We start from the raw sequence: 15860 nt of genomic DNA on the forward strand, positions 1-15860 counted from the left end.
TCTCTTGTTATTATTCAATCAACTTTCCTTGTCTACTTATCCCTGGGATTATTTCCACTTGCTAAAGATTTGATCCCCTTTCAATGATTTTCTATTAAATTGATAATAATTCAAAGTAAAACAGAAACACATATACTTCAATGGCAGCTTTGAGGTTAAGAATTTCTATCCTGGTTTTCTGTGCTTGCCTGGTTATTCAGTGCAGCTGCTATGGCCATTCTGTGCTTCAGAAAAAGCATGCTGCCCTTTTCATCTTTGGTGATTCACTCTATGATCCTGGAAATAATAACTACATAAACACCACCACTGATTTCCAGGCCAATTGGTTCCCATATGGTGAGAACTTCTTCAAGTATCCAACTGGCAGATTTTGCGATGGACGTTTAATCCCAGATTTTCTTGGTAAGAATCTTAATGATGCTGTCAATAATTTTTGTTGTTCAATTTTTTCAATACCCCTTCAAACACATTTCCTGCTAACAATTATACCAGCATATTTAGTACATTTGCATTGATGTTGCAGCTCAGTATGCCAAGTTACCAATTATACCAGCATATTTACAACCTGGGTTGAACAGCTATACTAATGGGGTGAACTTTGCTTCTGGCGGAGCTGGTGCTCTAGTTGAAAGTCATCAGGGACTTGTATGTGCTCTACCTTATTAAATGTTTTCCATTATTATTGGGAGTTTTCGTTTTTCCAATGAAAAGAGGATTAGGCGATAATAGCTAATAGGAGTAGAATGATGGGACACAAAGCGTCCACCCTCAGTCCTGAAGCCGAAGGGTCTTGCACTTTCTGAGAGCACAGCGCCTATCCTCTGAGAGTTTTTTGCTACAGTTGCAGCTTTCGATTATTGATTTTCCGTGTGCGAAAGAAATTCGGGTGGACATTTATCCATTTGGCATGACTTAATTTTGTTTTCCTTATTCTTTCCAGGTGATAGACCTTAAAACTCAAATAAGTCAATTCAGGATGGTGGAGAAGCAGTTGAGGCTCAAACTAGGTGATGCAGAAGCCTACACAGTGCTTTCCGAAGCTGTTTACATAATTAGCATTGGAGGCAATGACTATTTGTCTCCATTAGCATCCAATTTTAGCAATGAACAATACGTTGGCTTGGTTATTGGCAACCTGACAATTTGGATCAAAGTAACATTTCAATGCTTAGTTTCTTCTTTTTCTGATGATTTGGGACAGCTCGTGCCCTTTTCTATCGATTACGAATTCAGAAAAATATTTGGATGAATGACTTCGTATACATTTTGTCAGGAAATATACAAGAAAGGAGGAAGGAAATTTGGATTTTCAACCTTGCCGCCTCTCAATGAAATGCCGAGCCTGAGAGTACATAAACCAGGGGACACAAGCCCCTCAGCGGAAGAAGTTATACCACTAGTGAAACTACACAATAAAGCACTTGGAAAACTCCTCCTAAAGCTGAAGAGAGAGCTCCAAGGATTCAAATACTCAACCATTGATCTCCATACATACCTAAAACAATTCATAAATCGTCCATCAAAATATGGTATATATAGCTACCTACTGTACTGTACCTTCTTTTAGCTTTAGTTTCTCTTATTTGGTTTTATTTATTTATTTATTTATTTATTTCATAAGTTATGTCTTTTCTAATTTTGTTATTATTTTGTTGTAAGGCTTCAGTGAAGGAAAGACGGCATGTTGTGGCTCTGGTCCATATGGAGCAATTTATTCTTGTGGAGGGAAGAGAGGAGTGATTAAGTATCAGTTATGTGACAACGTTACTGAATATGTATTTTTCGACTCTTTCCATCCAACCGAAAAGGTTTACCGGAAACTGTCCAAGTTATGGTGGAGGCGTAACTTGAAGAAGCTATTTGAAGTTTAACAAAACTAGCTAGTAATGCATGCGCGTTGCTGCGGGATTACAAATTGCATAAATAATTATGTATCATTTTCTTCAAACAGTTTCTCTAATTATGAGTTTTATTAAGCAGGAAATAAGACTATATTCTTGTCACAGAATTAGCATTTTCAATGCATGAAAGCAAGTGGTAATTATTAAAATGAATATGTTAACATATAGCATAAATTCTAATAACCTGAATAATAGTATTTTAATTGCATCAACAATCAGAAACACAATTGTAAATATAAAGTTGGGTGATTTGATGGTTACAAACAATGTAAATCACCTAAACATAGAGAAATAAAAAGTAGATGAAAATTAAGGATTGACTTGAGCTTGGAGTTCACAAAATGCTTTTAAGGGTAGTAAATGTTCGTAGGATCGAGTTCCTTGTAATGAGATATTCTTCTCTGAACAAACTGCATGAATAAAATTCTATCTTTCAACCACCCCTAATTTAAAATAATTAAGCTAAGAAAATACACAATAAGCACTGCACAATCACAGTAATAACAATTTTCTAATAGCATTACATTTATCGATTACTTTGCACAGGAATTTCAAAAATGGATAACTAAGCTGTAATTTAAGATCTTTTAAAATTGCAATTTTATAACTCACTAAACCCAAATTACAAACTATGCAATCAATCTCAATACCCTCCTTATTACACATGGAAAGTTAAAAAACAATATAGTTTCTTTGAGATTTGTAAGTGGAAGTACCTCATTCAAAGCCTTTAGGAAGCACTGCAACATCTTTTGGAACCCTTGCCTCATTTTGGTCTGGAGTGCATAATGCGCAAACAGTTTAAGCATTTCCCAGCACCACAGAGCATCATATTTCCTATTATTAATCCACAAAGCCTCCTCTAGCTTTGAAATAGCAGCTGGGCAAACAAACACAAATCTACATTTATAAATTCAAACTCCCAAATAACTAAATGGAAGAAGTCCCAAATTTATACTTTCAACTACCAGATAAAACATGGAGAATTCCTATGTCTAAAATAATTAATCCAAAAAAGAAAGGCTTTTTATACTAGCACCCCACAAAATGTTGAATGTACCCCACATTAAAATTTAATATTAAATGACTTATTTACCCTACTATGCAATGACAATTTTGACCTTATTAGGTTTAAAAAATAAATAACAATTTCTAAATGCATCCCAAATCACTTTTCGCGTATTATTTATCTTCTGAATAATCAAAGCTCTCCCATCCTCCATTGTTGAACAAAACTCTAACCAATGAAACTACAAACATGTTGATTGAGAAAAATTGTTTTTGACGAATGGAACACGAAATCAATGTTTCAAAAACTTCACATGAGGTAAGACTTCATATTTTTCATTCTTTTAGTGATTTCGATGACATCGTTAATTATTTAATCTTGCGTTTCGCTAGTACAAAAAACACTTTGCGAGACGCAGGTCCTTTGTCACGCAAAGTCAAAAAAACGTCACGCAAAAATTTTCCCAATGAACCTTCGTCGCGCACCAACCGTTGCGCCAAGGCAATGATAGTAGGGTTTGCGCGACGAAGAAATGACATGCGTGGTTTTGCGTGACGTGTAACCTGCGTCGCGCAAAACCACTTTGCGCGACGCATGTCACTTCTTCCTCGCGCAAAACCCTTTTTTTTTTTTTTTTTGACAAAAATATTTTTTATTTAATTTTTAATAAATATTGTATTTAAATTCTAAACAATAATTAATAAATGAAGAAAAAGTATTTAATTATAAAATATGTGAAAATGTACATACAAGATGTTCGAACAAAAAAGAACAAACTTACACAAGTAGTCTTCTAGGTTTGATACATAAGGCTACTTGGTATCGGTTGGGCGAAGTGGTTGGGAGGTCGAAGGTAAGATCAGGTGCTGGCATCGGGATTTGGAGGCCGAACATCTGTAAGGCCCATACAATCATACTCATCTGCTCGCCTTGGGTCGTAAGCTGACCTTTCAGTGTTGTCACTTCCTGCACATTGGGAATCTGTGATAAATTTTAAAGATTATCTGAATCACTATTTATAACAACTAAAACATGTTTCAGGATGCCTAGTAAACACTCTAGTAAGCAAACATTGTAATCAATCAATGGTACCAAAACTTCATTAGACTAATTGATATGATCAAAGTACTGTACAAAAACAGTTTACTTTGTACTAGCCATTCAACCAGACACATGACCATAGAGACTAACTAGTAAACAAGTAGAAAGGTAACAGAAGCAACTGATGCATTCGTACGATTTATGACAATTGATGGCATGTAATTTATCAATCACTTTACCATGACAGTGACTTGACTTGACTTTGAGTAACATCACAATTCGTGTAAAAGTAAAATAGACTCACAAAAATCATGGACATAATGTTGAAACCCCAAAGGCGGGTCCTACTCATATCATATATATCTATATGACCTAGCCTAATAAAGGGAGGTAGAGAGACTGGAGACCCTTTTCCAGGTCTTCTGCGACTTGTAGATGGTCACCTCCAATCGCCAATAAGTTATGTATACCTTTCTTTCTATATTTGTATAACTATAAGTATAAGGGAAAGGTAGTTGTGATAGAACTCAGGAGCCCTCTAGCAAACATGTTCATTTTGTTATTTTTGGTGTGAGATTAGAAGTGTAAACATGAATTTTCCTGAAACAAGAATACGTGTACAAAATAATATTTTGTATTTAATGATTTTGGGGTTACAATCTCTTCTACAAATTTAGCCTCTGATTCTATCTTCGTAAGGTGTAGGTTTATGGATGAGCTGTTGATCCGAAGAGTCGTCGGGGCTTGATCTAGGGATGAACAGTTGATGAATAGATCTTCAAGGGCCGTTGGGCTTGATCTTAAAAAACGGGTGTATGAGTTTGTTGATTTTTTGTTAATCCGAAGGGTCGTTGGGGCTTGATCTTAGGATGAACAGGTGATGAACGATGAACACTTTCTTGGGGGCTTGATCTCGAAGGTTGAGGGAAGTTTCTTCAAGGGCTGTCGGGGCTTGATCTTGAAGGAGGATTTGACGAAGAACGAAGAGGGTTTTACTAATCCTTCGGGATTTGCTTGAGAGCTTTAGGATTTCAAAACTTCAAGGTTTTGGTGTGATGTAAAATTCCCCCCTTTTTCCCTTGATGGAGAAGGTTATTTATAGGCCAAGAGAATGAATCACCACCACCCATTTTTTTTGGTGAAATGAGTGGATGTTGTAGGTGAAATAAGTGTGTGTGAGGTTGGTGAAGTAAGTGGAAGTTGTAGGTGAAATAAGTGTGTGATGTAGGTGAAACGAATAAAGGTTGTAATTTTAATACATTGGTCAACATTTATTTCACTGAAATTTCAATGTCTACAAGAAGATACAGAACACATTAGACAGTTTGAATTTGGAATGCGCAATAGAGGTGTAAACGCAAAATTTCAAAATTTACGTGTCTACAAGAGGGTTTAGGGTTCATGGCTAGTCCTTTACTGCAACTGATTGCCCCCAGGCCTATTCTTTTCAACTACTAGAACATCATTGATTTCAGAAAACACTACCTTTTTCTTCCTGCTTGATTTTTAGATTTTATTTCTTAGAACATAACTATGGCATTAGGAGCATGGTTGAAGAGTAAACTTAATTGCCCCGTTCTCCGGTCCATGGATTTTATTTTTTAGATTTTACAGCCATTAAGGACCAGGTTTCCAATTTAAAGAACGAAGTACATGCAGACCAGTTGACTGGGAAAAGATGACCTTTATTTCTCAAAGGTCAGAAAGCTCTGAATTCTATACACTCCTAGCGACATGCAGGAATCCCGGCTTTCGGGCTACATAGTGAAAATGTAAATTGGACAAACTAGGAATCAGCTGACTTCTTGGTAGTGCCAAGAAGATGCAATTTCCTTTCCTAGACAAAAACAAAGGATTTGGAACGTCTAGACACAGAGTATTAACAAAAAGTATAAATACACTACTTATTTAAAAGTTGAAGGTTTCTGTGTGTACCTTTCATCTAGCCCGTGAATAAATTTCTCTGTAGGACGCATAACTCTTCCAAAAGGCATTGGAAATTCAATACTGCCCCACCTGAAACATAATAATAATAATGTAAGGTGGTATTGAAAGTAGTATGCTAAAACACTAGTAAATAGCTTGGCATATACATAACAAAACAGAGAAGGTAAAACCAACTGAAGTGAATGAAATTTACTTTTTGAAGTTCTTGAAAGCAGCAGTGTCATCCAGCTCGCCTCTCATATCCAAAGGATATGGCTTTCCATCAACCAATGCAAAAGGATTCATCTCCAGAAAAGTGAAGTCCAAATCTAGAATAGAATGATAATTAGCAAAATTGTTCTCACTTCTTACCAATCTAGTATGAAATGGAACGGTCCAAACTTTTTAACACACCTTGAAATAGGGCAAACACGGCTTTGATAAAGTCCTCAAGTTCTGCTTTGACCTATATTCAAGAATAATACTTGTCAATGATTTCCAGATTAAACTAAAACGAAACATGAACTCAAGAGAGATAGCATATGATTGACGCAAGCAAAATCGAGTACATTATTTCTTTTTTTCTGGTCAGAAGTAAAGTATACAGAAATGATACTGAAATACCATATCAATAAAAGACTTACCTCCAAGGGAAGGGTTGCAACAAGTGGAGTAGAAACTTCTGATGTAAAAGCAACTCCAGTAGGGACAAATATGGTCTTAACTTGCGTAAAGTATATTTTTTTATAAATATGGAGCGTTAAGGTAGACAAATAGAGCTCATAGAAGATGCACTTCTAGGAATTTTTATCTTTTTATTGAAAATAACAAAGAATAGCGTTTGAATAAGAATTTGGTAACACATTGACATCCAAAAATACCTTATCCCAGTTCTCCTCAATATCACTTCCTCCACACTCGGAGAAGCTTATGCTGTTTCCAAGTAGGTCTGGGACAATATTAAGGTAAAACTCTTCATTGTGGGGGAATGAAGGGTTCAACAATGAATGTTGTTATGGGTCCTTTGCAGCCACCCATCTCAACCTGTAACGCCAAAAGAACGAAACACGTAAGCCAAATTCTCGATTCTTATGAAGATCAATATCATCAAATACAAAACACACATAAGGAACTTATGTATTGACGAAACAATGTGAAGATCAAATACCTCTTTGCCCAGGCGCTCCTTCACAAAGTCAAAAACTTGAGCAAAATCAAGATTCAAGGCAACACCGTCAAAATCTTAATATTCGATTTAACACTAAAAACCTAATATTCGATTTAACAGTAAAACCCCCAATTTCTAATTTAATTTTCCAAATTGAATGTTTTCCACTCACATACATCTATCTATCTCAAAGATCCACTCACATACATCTATCTCAAAGATCCAAACAACCACGGAGAGCAAACATTCTAACCAAACCTCTAAAACTGTATAAAATAATGGACGGAAAATCTGTAAATAGAGCAGAACCAATTTGAACAGAAAATTAAACACAGAGAAGTGAGAGTGTGAGACTAACCCTTTGCTGTCGAGACTCGAAACGGCGAGACCGGGGAGGATGATGATGCAGATAAATGGGCATGAACAAGGGGAGAGACCAAGTGAGAGAAAGGGAAGAGAGATTGATGGGCATGAACAAGGGGAGGATGATGATGCAGATGAAGATGCTAACGGAGAGACCGAGGAGGAAATGCAGTCAGTAGACGAAGGTGGAGAGTTTGAGTTGCACTCCCATTTTCTCCAAATTTGGGAAAATTAAAAAAAAAAGCCTAATTTTCACAAAACTACCGCCAAAATTTTAACACATTGCGCAACATATGTATACATTACAACGTTGCACAAAACCACTTTGCGCGACATAAGTGCACCTTCGTCGCGCAAAGCTGTTTTGCGCAACAGCAGTCTTCGTCGTGCAAACAGTCTTTGGGTAACGCTTTGGTGGTGCATCGCGCAAAGTGTGCTTGCGCAAGGACCCAATTGTGACGTTGCGCAAGTTACATTTTTTAAAAAAGAAATTTATATAAAATGTGACTTTACTTCTTTCAAATTCATTTTTTTTACATAAAACACAATAAAATATTTTTCCAACAAAAACCCGATCTAAACTACAATAATAAATTTAAAGCTACTTAATAAATATATATATATACACACACACACCATTCAATTTCTTGAGTGTTATAACAAAATAAATAAATTTAAAGCTACTTAATAAATATATGTTATTGAACTTGACGGTTATAAACGAAAATTCACGATTTAACGGTAATTTTAACTCCGTTTTTTATGATTTTTTACAACTACACTCCTTGATCCTATATGAATACAATGAATGAATTCGATCTTCAATTTAAAATATTTACACCAGTGGATACCACAAAATCTTATGTTATACTTAATGAAAGTATAAATAAACTCTTAAATGTTAGTGAATCTATTGTTTCGATGGTATACGCATTCTACGAAACTAATTTCAATGATCTGACTATCAAATTTATTTGTATATGCTTGGAGATTACATATGCCAAAAATCGGGAAAAAAAAATTCAGAGATCAATTAACAGGACAAAAAAATTTGACGGTTATAAACGAAAAATCACGATTTAACGGTTATTTTAACTTCGATTTTGATGATTTTTTACAGCTACATTCCTTGACCCTACGTGAATGAACTAGATCGTCAATTTAAAATATTTACACTAGTGGATACCACAAAATCTTATGTTATACTTAATGAAAGTATAAAAAAAAACTCCTAAGTGTTAGTGAATCTATTGTTTTGATGTGATACGCATTCTACAAAACTAATTTCAATGATCCAACCGTCAAACTTGTTTGTATATACTTCGAGATCAGATACACCAAAAATCGTAAAAAAAAAAAACATTCAAATATCAAGTAACGGGACAAAACTTTTTTGTGGTTATAAATGAAAAATCATGATTTAACGGTTATTTTAACTCCGATTTTGATGACTTTTTTTACAGCTACACTCCTTGATCCTATATCAATACAATGAACCAATTCGATTGTCAATTTAAAATATTTACACAAGTGGATACCACAAAATCTTATGTTATACTTAATGAAAGTACAAATAAACTCTAAGTGTTAGTGAATCTATCGTTTTGATGGGAAACACATTGTACGAAACTAGTTTCAACGATCCAACCGTCAAACTTGTTTGTATATGCTTCGAGATCGCATACGCCAAAAATCACAAAAAAAAAACATTCAGATATTAAGTAACAAGACAAACCTTTTCGACGGCTATAAACGAAAAATCACGATTTAACGGTTATTTTAACTCTGATTTTGATGATTTTTACAGTTATATTCCTTGATCCTCTATGAATACAATAAACTAATTCGATCGTCAATTTAAAATATTTGCACAAGTGAATACCACAAAATCTTATGTTATGTTATACTTATTGAAAGTATAAATAAACTCTAAGTGTTAGTGAATCTATTGTTTTGATTGGACGCGTATTGTACGAAATTAGTTTCAACGATCCAACTATCAAACTTGTTTGTATATGTTTCGAGATTACATACACCAAAAATGGCAAAAAACAAACATTCAGAGATTATATAACGGGACAAACATTTTCAATGACTATAAACGAAAAATCACGATGTAACAGTTATTTTAACTATGATTTTGATGATTTTTTACTCTTTAAACCCATATAAATACAATGAACTAATTCGATCATCAATTTAAAACATTTACACAAGTGGATAACACAAAAGAAAAAAGCAAAAAAAAACCCTAAAAGAAAAGCAAAAAAAAAACAAAAAAAAACTTTGCACGACGCCGTTGCACCTATGTTGCCCAAATTTCCTTTTTATTTATTTATTTATTTTTATGAGTACAAAATGAATAAATTAAAATCCACTTAGTAAACATATATACCATTGAACTTGATGGGAAGCACATTGTACAAAATTTAGTTTCAACGATTCAACCGTCAAACTTATTTGTATATACTTCGAGATCGTATACGCCAAACATCGCAAAAAACAAACATTTAGAGATCAAGTAACGGGAAAAAACTTTTCGACAGTTATAAACTAAAAACCACAATTTAACGGTTATTTTAACTATGATTTTGATGATTTTTTACAACTCCACTCTTTAAACCTATATGAATACAATGAACTAATTCGATCGTCAATTTAAAACATTTACACAAGTGGATACCACAAAAGAAAAAGGCAATGCAAGAACTCCAAAAGAAAAGCAAAAGGAAAAAACCAAAAAACAAAAAGAACTACAAAACTTTGCACGACGTAGGTGTAGCTGCGTCGTGCAAAACAGCTTTGCGCGACGCAATTGCACCTACTTTGCGCAAAGTTTTTTTTATTTTTTATTTTATTTTATTTTATTTTTTTGCCCTTTTGCTTATGAGTAAAAAATAAACAAATTAAAATCTACTTGGTAAATATATATACCATTGAACTTAATGGGAAACACATTGTACAAAATTAGTTTCATCGATCTAACCGTCAAACTTGTTTATATATACTTTGAGATTGCATATGCCAAAAATCACAAAAAAAAAAAAAAAATATTCAGAGATCAAGTAATGGAACAAAACTTTTCAACGATTATAAACGAAAAATCACGATTTAACAATTATTTTAACTCCGATTTTGATGATTTTTACAGCTACACTCCTTGACCCTATATGAATACAAAGAACTGACACGATCGTCAATTTAAAATATTTACACAAGTGAATATCATAAAATCTTATGTTATACTTGATGAAAGTATTAATAAATTCTAAGTGTTAGGGAATTTATCGTTTTGATGGGAGATGCATTGTACAAAATTAATTTCAACGATCCAACCGTCAAACTTATTTGTATATACTTCAAGATTGCATACGCAACAAAAAAAAAAAAACATTCAGAGATCAAGTAACGGGACAAGACTTTTCGACAATTATAAACGAAAAATTACGAAACATTTAATTGTACCCAGATCATAAGGAAGTATTAGATCATCTGAGCTTGTCTTTGCAAGTTCCTCATTTTCATTCTTTGCTAGCAGTCTTACTTGTTCAATGACCTTCTTGGTCAATTTTACCTATTCAACGGATAAGATAAAGGGGCAGTAATGTGAAGGACTATTTGGAAAGCTTTAAAACAGAACTGTTGCAATTGTCATAATTCATAAACTCTATATTAGCATGCTACTAAATGAGGAATAACAGACTCAATAGGAGGACAAATCAAACTGTAGGTGAGGAAACCGAATGCAATTACCAATTTAGGTAGAAGTTTAGAAGCATCTGAAGGCAGACCACCTCCATCAGCCATCCAAGGAGGCGTTGCACTGTTATTACCCGTCTTTAAACCAGAAGTAATAATCTCGTTCAACCTAGCTTGCAGGGGAAGTATGTGAAAAAGAGAATCACATAATCACATATGTTAAAGAAGAAGCATTCTCATTTATGGGCTCCGCCACACCAAAAACCAAAACAAATCAACCTGTAAAATGACAAACAAACCTTTGCTTCGTCCATCTCAACACTTACATTGTCAAGTCCATCCAACATAGAGGAGTCCTTGCTAATAAGGGAAACCTTAAGAAAGGGAATAAATCCAGTCATCCAAAATCCTAAAGCAATCACAATCATGTAAAAGAAAACTACAGACTAGGATTGGTGTTAGCTACCCTTGAGATCAAGTAGGCCCTTAGCAGAAGCATCTACAGACATCTATAAACAGATATCTTGTAAATAATGTAACTTATAAATGATGAAAATTTTAGGGGCTAATGATCATGACAATAAGGCAATTTATTTCATTTAAATAGTGATCAAATAAGACAAGAAGAAAAAGGGAGCAATATACAAAAAATATATAAACCCATGAGCACTAATGAGACTATACCTGCACACGGCCCTAATCAGAGTTGATTAAGTGGAGCAAAAAAAGTCATTGACTTTGCGCGACGAATATTGGTGTTACGCAAAATAGCTTTGCGTGACGCCAGTTTTTGTCGCGCAAAGCTTTTACGCGACATAAGTGCACCTACGTCGCGCAAAGTTGGGAAAAAAACAGTAAAGCATTCTTGGTTTGTAGCCAAAATCTTGTGCGACGTACAAAACGTCGCGCAAATGGCCTTTGCGCGACGAAGGTTGGTGTCGCACTAAGATGTTTTTTGCAATGTAGATGTACCTACATCGCGCAAATGGTGTTTTGCGTCGTGTAAAGATGTTTTTTCTACTAGTGTTTGTTGCGTTATTTAAAATTCTATATTCATATTCATCTTTTAGAGTTCATATTAATCTTGCATACCCAGTATCATAAGTCGTATTAGTGCTAGAGACAAATTGAGGATAGCCATTCTCCACAGGAACTCCTACTCTCAATCTTTTGATTTAACTCCTTCTCCTTTTCTTCTAGCTATATCATTGAACACAAAAAAAGGTTAATACTTAGAGGCTAAAACATACGAATTAGCACGCGTTAATGAGATGATTTCAAGCTATACTAAGATGATTTCAAATCATCATTTTGAAATCATTCGGCAAACCAAACGTTCAGATTATTTGAAATCTTTGGGCAAACTAAATGTTCAAATGGTTAGATTAATCCCTGAAAATTAAAAATGAGTGTTATAAGATTTGAGAAATGTAGAGTGTATGTACAAAATTTAAGTTGTATATTGAGAATGTGGGATGTGGAGATATTATGGGAAAGTATGTGGGGGTGTCTTAAGATAATTTTTAAGTGAAAAAGCAAATGTAGGGTGCATTAAGTATGTGACGTTTATTCAACAATTTGTAGGGTGTTAATATAATAAGTCAAAAAAAAAAAAAAAAAAAGGAGATATTTCAAGAAAATTCAAAGTTAGCACCTTGAGTTAGCTTCTTTGATTCCAGTACATTCCAAAACTGAGACAGATTGCTCTTCACTTCCTCTCATAATACACACAAGCAGTTTCCATTTTTTGATCAGGTAAAGCATAGTCTATTTTTTGAATCACAATTAGCATTTATTAACAGAATTTTTAAATCATATATCCAATCTCACAAAGAGATCACAATCAAACAGTTGGTATTTGGCAGTGAAACTTAAAAACCAAAACTGCACTTTAATGTCCTAGAGAGAACAAAATTGCAAGCAAAAGTAGAATATTGAAGCAATATCGTGATAGTCACGAAATAAGTTTATGGTTTGCTAATATTGATTATTATGTTCCAAGTTTGTCTCAATTTATCATTTTCTATTAAGTTGAAAGTCTAAACATTTTGGTACTTATCAAGAAAAAACCAAATTAATTATTTGATGCTACTTACAAAACATATTGGCATATATAGGCCTTGATTAAAAGGATTCAAGCCATGCATGGGAATCAAGAGTATTGACGCTGTCAGGCATAAAACATGGTTACTGACTCATGGAAATGGCCAAAATATAAGATAGATAAGAAGAAAGTCTACTCCCTTTCTGAAAGTGACTTTCTGCGGTAAAACTTAATTAGCTTAAGGAACAATATTTCACAAGCTGGAAAGTCATTAACTTTGGAAAGATTGTCCCTCTTGAAGATACAGCCCATCATTCGTGCACTCATCAAATTCAGCCACCATTGCAATCATGTACCACACCTTTCCTGAAAGATCTCTCCTGCATTTCCAAACGGTTCAAAAATGTATAATTTTACTTATCATGAAAGGCCAAGGAGATTACAATGATTATGGTATGGTGTAAGCAAACTCGATACACTACAACTGATGCATACAATCCAATTAAAATGTTCATGAAAACTACCAACACGATACTTGAAACAACCACAATTAGCCACAAAAGGATTGTCAAACCAGCAATAAGGATGCAAGCTATTTCAAGAAATGGACCTTCTCGAGTAATCAGATCATGAATCAGTCGATACCAGCCTTTAAGCAGCATATAGTGACTCTTTACAACAACAATTATAGTTTAAACATAATCTCCACAATCAGCCCCAACACGCCAACTATATTACATCCCAGAATGTGAATCAACCTACAATATGTCCCCGAAAAGAATTGAGTTCATAATAAAACCGCTCCTTTAGGCAATGTTATTTCCAATGTATTAAAAGCGTGAGGCGTGGGCGAGGCGTCTGAGGGATAGCCCAGCCTAGGCGTGAGGAGTGAGGCGTGAGGCGAAGCCTTGTGGAACCTTAAATAATAGAGGACTATTGAGAAAAACAGAGGAAACAGGGACTCTTAGGGTTTTAAAAATAAAAGAAAAACAGACTTGGCCGAAAAGACGTTGTTTTGGGCCAAGTCATTTAAAAAAAATTTAAAGGCTTGGCCAAAACGACGTCGTTTTGGACCAAGTCTTTTAAAAAAAACAAAAAATCCCTCTTCTTCTTCGCGATCATCTTCCTCGTGAAGATGCCGCACAACCTGCAACCCTAAACCTAGATGGTAGAGCTTGAAAACAAAGCAATCGACTTCGATTTTGGGTCGCGGATGGATCTGGGAACGCCCGCCAACCGCCTTTAGGCACACCTTAGCCGCCTAGTCTCGCCTCAATCACGCCTCGGCGAGTTTTCGCCCACTCCCACTGGGCAGAAGCGTTATCACTCCAGCCCCGCCTCCAAAGCTGTCTAGGCGCGCCTCGGGGCACGTCTTTTAAAACATTGTTTATTTCAAATGTTTATATTTGGCTACTGCTACATAATTTGATGACAGAAGCAAAACAATTCGAGTCACTAATTACAACACGATTACCTTATGGTTTGATTCAAATGTTTATACTTGGTAAAATCAATCACGAATGACTGTTCATATGTATCTAAGATCACCAATTAAGCAGAATTACTCAGGACTGGCAATATAGGCACCCAAGCATCCCATGACACACTATGATTGAATAACCTGCACAAATATACCAATAAATTTGCAGATTAGTAGAAATAATAAAAGAGCGTTTGATGTTGAATGTCAAAAATACATAAAGAAAATAGGTGGACGGATATACATTTCCGAAGAGATCGATATTGCAATCAGATGGTGATCTATAGAATTCAAGCCTTACGTGGGAATCAAGACGATTGAAGCTGTCAGGCATAAAACATAGTTATTGATCAATAGAAAGTGTATACAAAATATAAGATAGAAAATAAGAAGAAAGTATACTCACTTTCTGAAAAGTGACTTTGAAGGCAAGGACACAACCTTTCAACATAAAGCAATATGTAATAGCAATATGTAAAATTCTTAGATGTCACCTCGAGGCCAATGTTACCTTGAGTACAGAGAGCAAAAGCCCCCAAATCTGAAGGAAAACAAAAGTCTCTCGAGTCTAAAAACAAAACCAAATTAAACACGAAAATATAGAATGTGAGGTTAGAAACAAAACCCCCAAAATTACAAAAACGAAATTTGAACACAAAACCTATTTTTAAATCCAAATTTACACATCTAAACACATAATATTCAAAACACAAAATTACTCCGGCAAAGAACTCACAGAAAACAATACCTTTTATGGGCTAAGTTTTTCTTCGAATCGACACCAGATTCAACATTTTCAGCAAGAGGACGTTATGGCTTGTAGTTCCAGAGTGAAAGTACTGAAATAACAATCGTTTTCAGCAAGAAAGTGAAAGAGATAAGTCGAGGTTTGAGAGCGAGAGAACGGTGAGAGAGAGAGAGAGAGAGAGAGGAACCTTCTTGCATGCTTGAGTGAGCTCGGCTTTTCAATCCGTCTTTCCTTCTCGATGAGCAACACGTGTATAGAACCAAATGCAATAGCCTGACTTTTCCATCGTATTCACCCAGCGATGAAAGACACGTAGAACCAAAAGGGCAAAACGGTCATATTACTGTAGAAGCGCGACATTAAAACAAAGATTATGAAAAATTTGAGGGGCGTTTTTCGCCACTCCACTGCCCACGAATAGTAACCGGGAGTTTGGGCTTTAGTATATTTAAATATGATTTGATATATATTTTTAATTTTT

General features: G+C 34.9%; 2 long non-coding RNA genes and 1 pseudogene across 9 annotated transcripts; 1 reads left to right on the plus strand and 2 right to left on the minus strand.

Moving 5' to 3' along the window:
• On the plus strand, positions 1-2008 carry LOC137740337 (GDSL lipase-like; annotated as a pseudogene).
• A 113-nt stretch (positions 2009-2121) lies between these two features.
• On the minus strand, positions 2122-7903 carry LOC137740338 (uncharacterized). 6 transcript variants are annotated; one of them, XR_011069167.1, is made up of 8 exons: positions 7404-7903; positions 7046-7080; positions 6292-6921; positions 6092-6206; positions 5887-5967; positions 3692-3891; positions 2618-2781; positions 2122-2311 (listed from the first exon to the last, which is right to left on the minus strand). It is a non-coding gene; the product is annotated as an uncharacterized lncRNA (long non-coding RNA). The 6 variants fall into 6 exon arrangements; XR_011069169.1 differs by lacking the exon at positions 7404-7903 and having other exon boundaries at positions 6292-6596; positions 6759-6921; positions 7046-7185; XR_011069168.1 differs by lacking the exon at positions 7404-7903 and having other exon boundaries at positions 6292-6343; positions 6522-6921; positions 7046-7185.
• Positions 7904-13287: 5384 nt separating this feature from the next.
• LOC137739697 (uncharacterized) lies at positions 13288-15556 on the minus strand. 3 transcript variants are annotated; one of them, XR_011069105.1, is made up of 5 exons: positions 15380-15556; positions 15038-15199; positions 14876-14954; positions 13762-14772; positions 13288-13531 (listed from the first exon to the last, which is right to left on the minus strand). It is a non-coding gene; the product is annotated as an uncharacterized lncRNA (long non-coding RNA). The 3 variants fall into 3 exon arrangements; XR_011069106.1 differs by having other exon boundaries at positions 13289-13909; positions 14626-14772; XR_011069104.1 differs by having other exon boundaries at positions 13289-14772.
• Positions 15557-15860: the final 304 nt, after the last annotated feature.

This window comes from Pyrus communis, chromosome 7 (genome assembly GCF_963583255.1).
Source record: "Pyrus communis chromosome 7, drPyrComm1.1, whole genome shotgun sequence".
Lineage (NCBI taxonomy): Eukaryota > Viridiplantae > Streptophyta > Magnoliopsida > Rosales > Rosaceae > Pyrus > Pyrus communis.